This window comes from Haliotis cracherodii, unplaced genomic scaffold, assembly GCF_022045235.1.
Source record: "Haliotis cracherodii isolate W230 unplaced genomic scaffold, xgHalCrac1.p SCAF_4, whole genome shotgun sequence".
Classification (NCBI taxonomy): domain Eukaryota; kingdom Metazoa; phylum Mollusca; class Gastropoda; order Lepetellida; family Haliotidae; genus Haliotis; species Haliotis cracherodii.
In genome coordinates this window covers 47572069-47585004 of record NW_027266297.1, presented here as the reverse complement: position 1 = coordinate 47585004, position 12936 = coordinate 47572069, and the positions used below count along the sequence as shown (strand labels likewise).

At 36.5% G+C, this 12936-nt stretch overlaps 1 protein-coding gene across 1 annotated transcript in view; it reads right to left on the bottom strand.

Annotated features, from left to right (window-relative positions):
- LOC139479081 (tyrosine-protein kinase SYK-like) overlaps positions 1–4681 on the bottom strand; it is a 234636-nt gene extending 229955 nt beyond the window's left edge. The window contains exon 1 of the mRNA XM_071261837.1: positions 4476–4681. The gene's annotated coding sequence lies outside the window, so the exon portion shown is untranslated. The remainder of the gene's footprint in view (positions 1–4475) is intronic.
- Positions 4682–12936: the final 8255 nt, after the last annotated feature.

Sequence of the window (12936 nt, the reverse complement as noted above, 5' to 3'; positions counted from 1 at the left end):
TATCAGACACTAAAAAAGTACATTGTACCATTTGTTTTCAAGAAAGAAAATTATTTTCTCCTGGAATTCAATTAGGTGCTTTTGCCTGACAAAGACATCCGGTCCATGTTAAGTTTTAAAACTTATATTGTGAGAAATAAAGACTTGAGAATTTTGGTTTGTTTTTCTTTATTAAATATGAGAAATCCAGATTGTTCCATCAACATAATTTGTACCGATACATATATTTTATCTTGGCTTGATTTCAAATTGAAGTTGATTCCTTTTCATCTTTAGTTATTTTATCTGTACTCATCTGATCAAGACATTTTCAAACTATTCAGGATAAATGTATTAGTAGCTTTCTTTTGATATACAATTACCTATCATCATACAGGATTAGGTCAGGGTGTTCGAGAAGTTGGTGTTTGTATCAATTCTTATATTTCTTCAATTTCATGCATTATTTATATTTATCAATTTTAAGTTATTTTAAACAGTTCACACATTATTACTTTTGTTGTGCACGGTGCAAAGTCAGTCGGTAATAATCGGTTAAATAAGTGATGTTTGAAGAACAAGTAAAGTATCATCTGTCATTGTACACACTGAATAGAGTTATCGCCCCTTCTGAATATTTATTTTGACACACAAGTTATTTTGTGAACTAATTTCATTTACATCGTAATATGTTTAGATGAAAATCATAGCAGAAAAAGTGTTTTTTGTCAACTGGACTCATGGCAAAATGACAGTGCGTTGTGAAGCAAACACCACTATGAAATGTGAAATAAACATAATCGACGATCTCCAGTTCGCCAAGCCACGCATTGACTGTGCAAATTTCTAAAAGTACACTGACGTGTTTCATGTTATGCGGTTCATTTACGATAAAAAAAAACTTCTGTCATTGAATGTACTGTCACATTGTACCTATATGCCGACGAGGTTATTTCACAACCTAAGAGGATATGATTCTCATCCCATTATGCAAGCTATCTCAAAGACCGACGGTAGCTTAACGTGTATTCCTAATAATATGGAAAAAGACATATCATTCTCGTTGACTAAAACTATACACTGTACAGACAAGGATGGGAAAGCCAGAACAAAGCAAAGTAATGGGCTTAGATTCATAGACTCCGTACAGTTTCTGTTATCCTTCCTGGACAATTTAGCTAATGCGAACAATCCTGATGACTTTGCAATAACAAATCAATATACCAATCGATTAACTCGTCATTTGTTGCTGAGAAAAGGTGTATATCCTTACGAATATATGGATGATTGGTCTAGATTCAATGAAACTAAATTACCACCCCCTGAATCATTCTATAGTAACTTAACAGAATCTAAAATAACCGATGCTGATTATGAACACGTTCTGACAGTGTGGGATAAATTAGGTTGTAAGAATTTAGGTGATTATCACGATCTGTACTTAAAAACCAATGTACTGTTACTCGCCGATATATTCGAGATATTTAAAAAGACATGTTTAAAACAATACGTCTTGGACCCGGCATGGTACTATTCCAGTCCTGGACTATCGTGGGATGCATTGTTAAAGAAGACCGGTGTAGAACTAAAATTACTCACAGATTACGATATGCACTTGTTTATTGAGAAAGGATTAAGAGGGGGTATATCGATGGCAGCGAAAAGGTATTCTAAGGCTAATAATAAATTAGTGGAAGGATACGATCCAAGTAAACCAGACACGCACATATTATATCTCGGCGCCAATAATTTGTACGGATGGGCTATGAGTCAACCTTTACCCACGGGTGGTTTTGAGTGGGTCGATGTGAATGATATCAAAGTGAATGATATCCCCTTAGATGTAAATAAAGGGTACATACTAGAAGTTGACTTGGAATATCCAAATTCATTACATAAAGATCATAACAGTTATCCGCTAGCTCCCGAAAGATTAATGGTTAATAAAGATTGGATGTCAGAATATCAACACTCGTTGATGGGTAATACTAGGTTAGCGAACGTAGAAAAACTCGTACCAAATTTGATAGATAAGACAAAATATATAGTTCACTACAGAAATCTCCAGTTATATCTATCATTAGGTATGAAACTAAAGAAAATGCACAGAGTTCTAAAGTTTGATCAAAGCCCTTGGATGGAGCCCTATATAAGGCTGAACACAGATTTAAGAAAGATAGCTACCAGCGATTTTGAAAAGAATCTTTTATAAGCTCATGAATAACTCAGTATTTGGTAAAACTATGGAGAATCTAAGGAAGCGTGTTGATGTTAAATTAGTCAGATCTAATGAGGAAGGAAGACTCAGGAAACTTATAGCCAGTCCGGCTTTTAACAGAAGCAAGATATTTGATAGACATATGCAGAAAAGTAATACAAAATTCAACAGACTGGTGTACGTTGGTCATGTTGGTATGAGTATTCTTGACTTGTCAAAACACTTAATGAATGACTTTTATCACATCGAACTTAAGAAGCAATATGGTGATAGATGCGAGGTGTTATATACCGACACAGATTCTTTGTTGATGGAAATACAAACCGAGGATGTGTAGAAAGATATGGCAGAAAAATTAGATATGTACGATCTGAGCGATTACCCAAAAGATAATCCACTGCACAGCGTAGTAAATAAAAAGGTGTTAGGTGAGATGAAGGATGAATGTGCTGGGACCCCTATAGCGGAGTATGTCAGATTAAGACCTAAGATGTATTCTATAAAGAAGTATGTGGTAAAAAAGCATATCAAACATGAACAGTATGAAGAAGCATTATTCAACGGTAGAACATTCAAACACGAGATGAACTCTTTAAGAAGTCAATCATAGGATATATGGATTAAGAATGAACAAGACATCATTATCCCCCTTAGATACAAAGAGATGGATTGATAAGGATGGTGTAACTACCTATGCTTCTGGTTATGGCGGTAAAACTGTATCGTTGGGAACTATGAGCAACTCTTCTCGTACAAATGCCCTGCCCGGTCCATATATAATAAAGAATAGGCTCTCCTTCTTTCATAACCAATCGACTAATGTTATATATCTTAAGGGACCAAATCGGATCGGTTGCACGGCATTGGCCTCCTTCGAGTTCGACGGGTTGGTATAAATATCTTACACTTACTCTATCCGGAAGTTTTTGTTCTTTGCCTCTCCTCGGTGCTGAAGATTCGGAAGTCACAGATTTCATTTTAATCGCATTGGATGGTTTCTTCCCGATTAATCTTACTTCATTATTCAGCACTGATACAACAGCTGATAATCGTGTCACCCATGCGGTTGATTATAATCGTTCCGATTTCATTTCAATCCCATACTGATAGCCAAACAAACATTCCGCTAATGTCCGGTTAAATCTTTCAATGATAGCTTGACTATGGTGGGCCTCTCTTTCACCTCGCCTGATTTCGACATCGTGCTTTGTTAACAGTTTAGTTATCGATCCCAAAAACTCGGGACCAGGATCTACTTGAAATAACTTGGGCCATTTTAGTGGTCCTCGTTTATATATGCAACTCAGTGCATTAGCTACTTCTGTTGAATATTTCGAGGTTAATGGCTCAGCCTCTTTGTATCGACTAGCCACATCCACTACAGTTAAAGCGTATTTATACGTTTTGCATCTTACCTTATCATGTGGAAGAAACAAGAGGTCAGCCTCATGAACTTCATTCGTTGTAAAAATATCAAACTTCTTCCACGGTATATAATGCAGTAAGTATATTTGCAACATCCACTGTTTCTTTAGCCAATCCTTGGCCACATCTTTAGATACCTTAGCCGCAGTGGCTAATTTTTGTACTGCTCCTATACCTTTCCAATATCCTTGTGGGCTATAGTAAATTTTATCCATTATTAATTAATATTGATGTTTCTTTTAATACGATGTTATGATGATTGTTGAATCGCATCATCATTTTTCCATAAAAAAAATTCCCTCTGTAGTAGTGGTATATGTATATAAATCTGGCTCCATACTATTTATGGTAGCAGGAGAATTGCTGTGAGCAGTGTTAAACAACACAAACACACATGCATGAGTTTTGTTTTGAGTGATCAATAATCATTTTTAAACCTTTGTAGATTAAATTCATTCCTATATCTCACATTATTTCACATAGCCTGAATGTATAAGTGGTATCTCTTCCCAACAAATAAGAGGATGATTAACTATTAAAGCTGAAGAGCAAACATATTTTTAAAATATCCACAAAACTGTCAAAGAATGTGACAAAATGTTCGCATAAACACGATATAGTTCATTTCTATCTCATCAGCGAAGGTAGTGACGAGGGACAAGGAAGTAGAATAGGTACAAGTAGACATTTAGAACCAAACGGAGTATCGACAAACAGTATTCGAACACATAAGATCAAAAACATTTAAAATGGTGTGTTTACACTGATAAAGACAATATTTAAACCAAGAGGATTTAAAGGAGAAAACATTCATCCTATTCCAAAGAGACAATCTCGAAGTTGATCTACTTACTGTTCTCCTGCACAACAAGGTCCACACAGCCCGTGAGAAGTCCAGTGTATAAAGTGTTTCACACGAATGGGGAAGTGATTCCACGTGCGACAATTGGTGTAAAAAAAAGAAAGTGACAATTGACAGAAATGTGCATTTACTTAAAATACTTGGAACGAGATGCCAGCAAAGAACCCAATAAACAAGGAAGTGGAAACAAGGAAGTTAGAGTTATCTCCCTTCTTCACTCACACCGTGTGATCACTCGGGCCCGCCCGGATATATATCCCGTTGTCGAACGGGGTCATTCGTCACCATTCGCATCTTTCCGTAACCTACAAGAATATGTATATATATATATATATATGTCCCGGATTGGCACGAGTTGGTCACGAATGACCAAAAGCCTTTTCGCATACAACTTGCGTGATTACCTAACTTGTACGAAATAGAGAGTCGCCGATGAAATGGCCTTTTTCCCGGTTGATCGCAACACTTATCCTTATCCACATTAATATGGTAACTTAGGCATCTTTTGGGGTAGGTAACGGTGGCGTTTTTCATTCAGATATAGACTACACTATTTTCACTTGTCACACAAACTAATGATTTCAACTGAGCATTTCTCATCATTATCGTGTGTATTTATCACAGCCATGTGTGAAATGACTGAGATAGCTCACGTGTGTAGCGACCAGAACTGGGATAAACACAGCAGAGAATTATATCTCTGGCATGCAACTATGTGTTTAATTGACAAACATTTAATAAGAGCAAAATCATCTGCACTTCTTGTGTTTTATATTTTTACTCCGTTCTGCAAAGTGCGCCAATGGCAATGCTACTGAATCGATATCCGACATTTGGAGCCAAATATAGATCTAGCAGCGTACAATTTCTTCTTTTTATGCAGATCGCTCATGAAAAAATGCAATTCCTCAAAAAATGTTCGTGTTGCATATTATCTGTAATTACTGCCCATTGCCATGTTTAATTTCTACTTTGATATCACTCCCAAATGTATTATTTAATTGTCTATCATATCATAACCTTTGTGATGTGGTGACATGTTTAATAACAGAGTAAATTTTCTTTTAAATGGCTATCTTGGCCACTTCTGAATCCTACAAAATAGCAAAAGCCAAATGAAAATAAAATTATTCTCTAATTTATGTATTTTAAAGATGTTATGCCACTCATTGGTGGGGATATAAGTGTAATAATACAAGTTCCTAGGATGTTTGTGTTATGCTATTTTTCAAGAGTTATGAGAGTTGGACATATTTCTTCTCATACACAGTAACACAGCAGGTGCAGGTAAATGTCTAGGAATAAATACTCATGACATTGTACAATAGACCATGATATTCACAAAATATATGTGGGAGGGTATGTACATCAATATAATAATATTAATTATTTTGAATATATCTAAGTTTGTCATTAAACATAAAACAATGAATACTCAACATGTCAGAGTTGAAAGGGGTACATTTAAATTTGTACTATTCAAGGGATTTCTAAGCCCCAACACCTCACAGCCCTCTGGCAACTGATGCGTGTATTTTTGTTTGTATTCTCAAGTCCCAAAGTCATTTTTTGTAAATATTACTATCATTATCATGTTAGATTTTAGTGGTAACAATTATTCAAAATCACTCCATTTGATTATTGTGTACATGATGATAAAAGCAACTATTTTCTTATATTAATGGTGGAGGCACATGTTACTGCTTCCACGCATAGCAGATGCAGGATGTGAGAGAGTTTGTGCTTCATCTTAGAAGTCTAACTTAAAAAATAAAAGAAATTAATTACATATAGAAATATTAGAGTAGAAATTGTTGAAAAAGATTTCTCTTGTTGAAAAAGAATTCTTTAATGTTCCTTTGATTCACCCACCACCCTATTCTTTTTCTCATTGTTTTAAAGGTAAAAATACCATATGTAATACCCGGTATGACAAAATCTCCTTTCTGGTCTGCATTGAAATAACTTGGAAACTCATTGAACCATTCCTGGTAGCTTATTGACATAATTACGTTGAAACTTTCATAACCGTTTTGCCAGCAAAATGTCCTCATATTTCTGGGGAGACCATATGGAATTTAAATGATATTATTTAATATAATTGAAATATTTAGAAAGGTTTCAAACTTACCAACTTAAGACAGATAACATATATTTAATAAACCCATTACTAATAGAGAACTGAACTTGTTATCTCAAGCTCTGTCATCATTGACATTAATATTTGCAAGACAAAGCAACAGTAAGAGTTATCCTCCCTTCACAACTTGATCAAAATGGTCGTCTGGTCCTTGCTGTTGAAGGCCAAGTGGCTGAAGTTTCTAAGATTATATTTCTTTGAAAGGCGAGAATTTGTAGGTAAGTCATTATACCTTTCCTTTTTATTTTTTTTTCTGTAGTTTCTATCAAGGTTCAGACCTAGCACAATGTCATACATTGTGCAGTCAGTCCCTCCATGATGATCGGTTAGCCTATTATAGATGTGAAGGGGATGAAGCTTTTTTTAAAACTATATAGTTTCATATAGTCAGTTGGCCACCAGCGGAAAAGAGGCTTAGTTTAGATTTTCATTCCCACATTTTCCTGTATACCTTAAACCTTTTCTATTGCATAAAGGAGGTATCTGTACACAATTTTCATTGGGTAGTAAGCTTGCAAGTGTGTGCGTGAATTTTCAGGGGGAATTTTCAAATTTGCATAAATTGAAGGAAAAATGCATAATTTGATAAAATTGGCTGTAAATTAAACTATTCAAATTATGTCTTTGATTACAGGTAATGTGTTCGGTTATCTGTATTTGGCAAACATTTTGTTTCATTTAACTGTTATTCTAATTCTCAGTGGAAACATTGAAAAAAATCATGTTTTTTTACTTCATTTTCAAATCGTGTAAGTAGGTAAAACACTAATTCCACTGAACTGTGTCAATAAAACCACTATAGCTGTGTATTAAAATCCGCCTGAACCATTGTACTATCCTATGCAAAAAACTAAATGAAAATATATTACATAGGGCTGAGATATTGTATACAATGTTACCCCATCCCCAAAAACCAATTTTGACGAAAATTGCTTATTGAGATATGGTGGTATATTATGTTCATGTAGTGGATGAGTGGGATAATTGCAACAATGCTTAAAAACACCAAAATAGTAAATTCATTAAGAAAAGTGATGTTTCAAGTTTTTCTGTGAACATTACGGTGGCCATCTTGAATTTCAAGATGGCCACCATTTTTACCTGTTTTCAAAATCAAGCTCTAATATATACTACTCAAAATTTGATATGGATCACTAGGTGATATGTGTGTAAGTTACCACAAACATAACAAAAGACATGACTCTGACTCAGAAACGTGTTTAATCATGTTATGAATGAAAATGCATGAACGGCATGAACTTGTATCAATATGGAATGTTTGAAATCTGCAAACACCAAAAGGCATTTCATTAAAAAATGTTAACAGCAAACAAGAGAAAGAATTACACAGTTATGAGGGATAGTCCATCATTACACTTAGTCGATGAAGTGTCAATATCGAGTATGACCTCCCCTTGCATCAATGACAGCCTGACAACATCGAGATATGCTGTCAATAAGCACCCGGATGTTCCCAATGGGAAGGTTGTTCCACTCTTCCACGAGGGCATGTCCGAGCTCTGCCAAAGTCGTGGGTTGTGCTCTACGGCGTGAAAGGGCAACCTGCAGCATGTTCCAGACATGCTCAATCGGGTTCAAGTCCGGCGAGCGCGCTGGCCAATCCCTGCGGACAATTGTCTCCTGCTCAAGGTACTGCTCAACCACCCTGGCGCGATGAGGACGGGCGTTATCATCCATCAGGATGAACTCAGGGCCAACAGCACCAGCGTAGGGTCTGACGTACACATCGAGGATCTCATCCCGGTACCTCACCCCCGTCATTGTTCCTCTCTCCAGGACATGAAGATCTGTCCTTCCATCTCTGTTGATTCCACCCAAGACCATGATGGAACCACCACCATAACGGTCATGTTCACTGATGTTGGCATCATGGAAACGTTCACGTTGTCGTCGCCACACCCGCTGCCTCCTGTCTGTAAAGTCCAAACAATACCTGGACTCATCGGTGAACAGAACTGGAACCCAATCGTTCCGTGTCCAAGTGACATGATCTTCAGCCCATTCCAATCGCTCCCGCCGGTGTCGAACAGTCAGGGGGATTCGGACACATGCCCTTCTCCAGTAGAGACCTGCATTGTGAAGACGATTCCGTATCGTCTGAGTTGACAAACTCACCCCCGAGGCGTTCAGGAGGTAGTTACGTAGGCTGGTTGCTGTCCAGAAGGGATGACGTCGTGCCTGAAGACCCACAAAATGATCTTGGCGTTGGGTTGTCGACCTCTGACGACCACCGCCATGTCGGTGAGCTGCTGTACCAAAATTTTGCTGTCGGGACCAGGCCCTGCTTACAACGCTCTGGCTGACGTTTAGTGCATTGGCAACGTCACGTTGTGAATAGCCAGCATCAAGCATTCCAATACATCTGCCCAGTTGTTCTGTCGTCAGGCGACGCCTTACACGTTGAGGGGGCATTGCGTAGATAAACGTAGTGTAAACACTCAATTGAGTTTACAGTTTCACAATGAATCAGACACCGTTGCCTGATTGGAAATCGTGCAATGGTAGCAAAAGCATGAACTGTGATGTGAAACGCATTTCCCATGGCATGAAATGCACGTGCACGTGTGTTGGAGACGTTTTTGATTTCACTTGAACACAATATTGCCAGTTATGCAGTTATTTTGTTTTTTTATTCAGAAAAATATCTACGATCCTTATCAAATTTTGAGTAGTATAGTACTTCAACATGGTCATGTAATATATCATAAGAAAGTTTTTTACATTGTCTTTTCAAAGGTGTACCCTAATTCACTGATTTCCGTGGTAATCTTATCCCCAACAATAGAATAAATGATATATTGAAGGCTAATTTCTCTAGCAACAAAACCCAACCTCCATAGTCGTATTTTAATAAAATGGACATTGTTTCACTCAAAATTGTAGATATACTGCACTTCTGTCTGGTTTATCATTTGAGTGACAAAAACCATGAGAATACTTGTAGTATTGTGAAGTATCAAAAATTACATCACAGAGTCAAGGGCTGAGAAATAATGTCATCTCTAGTCGCCGTCAGAGTCCACCTCTTCTGCATGGTTCCCACTGCCTCTGGAAAACCTGGAAGTGTGTTGGAAAAATTTCCATTTGGGGAAATATCAGGGAATTCACTAAAAACTTCAAAATCAGGGATTTATCAGGGATTTTTTGCTCTTGGAACTCATACTCTCTATTATTTAATGGTTGTGGCAGCCACTCAAATTAAGCAATGTTTATTTGTTTGAAAAAGAAGTATTTGTCAAATTTTACTACATCAAGGTCTTTATGTGGCTGATAGGGATTAGCGCCCCTTACCTCCAGAGCTAACTAAATTCTAAATTTCAAATATTTTGAGTAAAATATTACATTGCCTTGGTATTACTTTACCATTTGAATTTCAGAAATCAATTTGAATGTAAAATTTCAAATCTCATAAAGTTCTACTCTTCAAGAACAAACAAAATATTGCAATTAATATTCTATAAAGCTCTTTGTTAATGAAAAGTGTGTGAGTGTTAGATAAATCATTGGAAAAACTTAAGGTCACTTCAGTTGTGGTGAACTTTTGTAATCTTTAATTTTAGGTTTAGCTCAAGATAATGACTACTAAGTTTAATAAGAACTGGTTGACACGTGATCGATACAGACAGTGGTTAGCCGAAGTTCCAGGAGACCCTACAAAAGCAAACTGCAAAGTTTGTTTGAAGTCTTTTTCCCTCTCTAACATGGGAGAGGTTGCAATCAGGAGTTATGCCCAGGGGAAGAAACACACAAGTGCAATTATGCGGAAGGAAGGATCTGGTTTAGTAGTATAGGTAATGATGGTTCTGGCTCACTTCAACTGGAGCCGGATTTATATACCTATACCACCACTACAGGGGGAATTTTTTATGCCAAAATGATTATGCGATTCAACGATAGTCATGAGATTAAGTGAAATTGACCACCACCTGGAGTCAATGATGTAATTTTTTATATGTAATAGGGGTTCTACCGCAACGACTGGAGCCGGATTTATATACTTACTACAGGTGGCATTTTGTATGTAAAAACGACGATTAAACTAAATTGTAATGAAAATATTCTCTATTATTTTTACTTGTACGTATACCATTATTTTTAACGAAGTGATATTCAACATTTTTACTAAGTTCTTCGTTCATTTTACTAGGAGACCATACTATATATTCTTCTTGATAATTGGAAAGAAACATTTGATGACCGTATTTGGTTGGTTTGACATCACAAATAAAATATATACCTTGTGGTAATTCTCTCCATTTGATAATTTTGTCCCTGAGCATAAATGTTTCAATAGCTTTTTCGAGTTCTTTCTTTGTTGGGTTGTAATTCTCCATTATTATATACTTACGTTAGCATTCATCTAAATGAATTTATGATTTTTTATGCGGTGTGATCTAATGATAGTAAGCAATCTATTTTTAATCTCCAACCAGTTCTTTGGTTTTGGCACGGAATAATTGATGCGCTTGTTGTCTCCCCTGTTCTATGAACTTTTTTTCTGGTCTTAGGAGAATTGGATCGAATCTCCTGCTTCATTACGTTGTATTTGGTGAGTTCTGACAACACTAAACAAAACTCCTCCTCGGATATCTTACATTCAGCCATTGCTGTTGAAATATGATCCTCAACGCTGTTCAACTTTGCTTCGGCGATGATCCGATTACTATCGTGTTTTAATGCTTTCTTTTGCAACCTACGAAAAATGAATTTTATCATTATTCCTGCCAGTCCCGAGACTCAAGCGGCTATTTCCATGCCGAGCACGATAGGCGCGGTGATTATAGTTGATAATAAACCAACACCTGCTACACCGAGTCCCATGCAAGCTGTTACAAGCATGGTGTCAACTCCGTCCAGAGCATTCACGGCTCTGCGATACTTTTTATACAATCCAAGTCTCAACTCCCTCTCCTTCTCTATTCGATGTTTTATGTCGCTTATTTGATGTAGTCTAAATCCATCAACAGTATCCATCTTTTCAAATGCCTCATCGAGCGCCGGATATAAACTCATAGTGTATATTACGGTCATACAATAGTCTTTAATTGGTCTTGCTTAAATGTTTTGAGAGTATACATCAACCTTATCAAATTAATATTATACGGCAAGAATATCTTAGTTAGAGAAATACTACCACTTTTAATAATTTGGACCCCCTCGAGGGTTGCAACGGGTGATGCTCCGATATGAATAATACTGCAACGTTGACGTTGGTGTTTCTTGAGCCATTTAATCGACAGACCTGGTAATATTTCGAAGGCATCTTACACTTAAGTATCCTATATGTACAGGTTGGTGTTTTACATCTAATACAGAAATTTTGAGGTCTGAAATAATACCCCGCTTTAATTTTTTATAATGTAATGTTGAGAAAGATTCCGTTCTACCGCTATTGTATTTTTCATCTTTCACTGGAACATATCTGAGCAGAGTTGAAGGACTTTCGAGTTGAATATTATCCATCGTGCTTATTTGATCAAGATGGATGCACAAGTCTTTATAGGGAACTAAATCGGGTAATTTAACTCCCTGTGCTGATGTCTTGTAGAATATGATAATTCCGTGGCGTGCAAATCCAAGTGTAACTGATAAGCTCTCGAAAAGCTCTACATTCTTTTCTCCAGTGTCGATTTTCAGTATCCCATTCGACTCATTTTGTGTGAGACTAACTCCATTAGGCTTAAAAATTTCATCATTGAGTGAGCATATGCTGTAATACCCATCAGGTATAATTATGTGAGTGTCATCAATATTGATGTTTCCACTTAATGTAGACATCTCATTATTTCTTTTCACAGTATTCATATTGGTCCACCGCGGGTAATACGTTACATCGCATAGAGCGACTTCGAGTTGACCAGCTGAGTTATCGATAGTATGAAGCAGTTGAATAGACTGACCATTTGTTATTCCCGGGAGTGTAACATACATATTAAATATATAATGATACTATATCATAACTTAAATATGGAATCAACCATTATTTATAATATGGAGTGTCACACTTACGTATCCTATATGTACAGGTTGGTGTTTTACATCTAATACAGAAATTTTGAGGTCTGAAATAATACCCCGCTTTAATTTTTTATAATGTAATGTTGAGAAAGATTCCATTCTACCGCTATTATATTTTTCATTTTTGATTGTAATAGATCTGAGCAGAGTTGAAAGACTTTCTAGTTGAATTTTTCTGTTGTACTGATCTGATCAAGATGGATGCACAACTCTTTATAGGGAACTAAATCGGGTAATGTATATCCATCAAATGATGACTTGATTACTGTTATT